General features: G+C 49.9%; 1 pseudogene; it reads left to right on the forward strand.

The window, feature by feature from the left end:
* Positions 1–375: 375 nt before the first annotated feature.
* On the forward strand, positions 376–1,529 carry LOC141996001 (zinc finger and SCAN domain-containing protein 29-like; annotated as a pseudogene).
* The last annotated feature ends 338 nt before the right edge of the window (positions 1,530–1,867 follow it).

A 1,867-nucleotide genomic window follows, 5' to 3' on the forward strand; every position in this document is an offset into this window, starting at 1 on the left:
CAGACCTTGAACCTTCTCTTCCAATATGAAGACCAGCTTGCACTTTGTACAAAGTCGCTTCTGTCCTGTGGAAGAAAGACAAACATGGCACATCCTGTGCAGGTAACAACAGCTGAACACTCACCATCCATATTACCTTCCAAGAGCTTCCTCAGGTGTTGTAGTAACTACTCAGAGAAGCCTGCAAGCTGAAAGCCTCAGTGGGCTCTCCCCAGGCAAACTTGCAGGCAAACTTGCAGGCAAACTCTCTCTGTTAGCCTCTCTGCAGTTCGCTGCTCAGCTGGTTCGCAGCTGACTGCCTTTTTATAACAGTCAGGCCCACTCAAGGCTCACCTGGAACAAAGCACTCCCAATGCAGGAGCCCTACGACAGATATAGAAGCCTAAGCCCTGGTCTACACTACAGGGTTAGGTCAATTTTATAATGAATGCATCTACACAGGCAATCCCATTCCGTCGACCTAAAGGGCTCTTAAAATTGGTGGCGAGCTCAGCAGCACAGGTGACCATGCAGTCCCCCCAGAATTGCAAACGAGCTCCAGCATGGACTGAAAGGGAGACACTGGCTCTGATTGCTGTATGGGGAGAAGAATCTGTGCAGGCCGAACTCCAATCAAAAAGAAGAAATGCTAATATATATATGGCAAAATCGCACAGGGCATGATGGACAGAGACTACAACAGGGACACACAGCAGTGCTGTGTGAAAGTCAAGGAGCTCAGGCAAGCCTACCAAAAGACAAAGGAGGCAAATGGTCACTCTGGGTCAGAGCCCCGTACATGCTGTTTCTATGATCAACTGTATGGCATTCATCAGGGGGAGGGGGGGACCCTACCACTACCCCACCACTGTCCGTGGACACCTGCAAGGGGGGAGGATTTTGTGGATGAGGAAGAGGAGGAGGAGGAGGAGAATGCACAGCAGGCAAGCGGTGAATCCATTCTCCCTAGCAGCCAGGACCTTTTCATCACCCTGGAGCCAATACCCTCCCAAGGTGGGATCCCCGACCCTGAAGCCGGAGAAGGCACCTCTGGTGAGTGCACATCTGTAACTACAGTACAGGGTTTAAAAGCAATAGTGTTTAATGTTTGATATGCCCTGAAGACTTGGGATGCATTCGTGGCCAGTACAGCTACTAGAAAAGTCTGTTAACGTGTCTGGGGATGGAGCGGGAATCCTCCAGGGAATCGTCCAGCTCTCCTGGAGGTAATTCTGAAAGCGTTTGCAGAAGGTTTCTGGGGAGGGCTGCCTTATTTCTTCCTCACGGTAGGACACTTTACCATGCCAAGCCAGTAGCAAGTAGTCTAGAATCATTGCAGCACAAAGCATGGCAGCGAATGGTCCTGGGTTTTGGTCTCATTCAAGCAACATTCGGTCTTTATCTTTCTGTGTTAGCCTAGGGAGAGTGATATAATTCATGGTCACCTGGTTGAAATAGGGGAATTTTTTTAAGGGAACAGTAAAAGGACCCCATTCATGCTGGGCTGTTTGCACTTGGCTAAAAGGGATCATGCCATAGCCATGCAGCAGGGGGAAGGATGAAGAGATCATCCCAAATAGCCATGCGGAGGGGTGGGGGGGAGCTGTGTGCTGCACATCCACCCCAAAACTGCAGCCCCACCTTTTAAATGGCAAACCCAACCGGCATGGCTTGCTATGGGAAAGGAGGATGCTGCAGTTTGAAAACATTCCCACGTTATGAAGGCGTTAGAAGTCAAACCCGTGTATCCTTTGGCTTACCATGGCTGCCTGGAAACTGAATTCTGTTGCCCAGCCGTGTGTGATGTGTCACCATACCGGCAGGCGCTCAATACAAAAGACAAAATGCGACCTTCTTCCTAAAGCATATGTGCTGTCTGCTGTGAATT

Source organism: Natator depressus, chromosome 1, assembly GCF_965152275.1.
Source record: "Natator depressus isolate rNatDep1 chromosome 1, rNatDep2.hap1, whole genome shotgun sequence".
In the NCBI taxonomy this organism is placed as follows: domain Eukaryota; kingdom Metazoa; phylum Chordata; order Testudines; family Cheloniidae; genus Natator; species Natator depressus.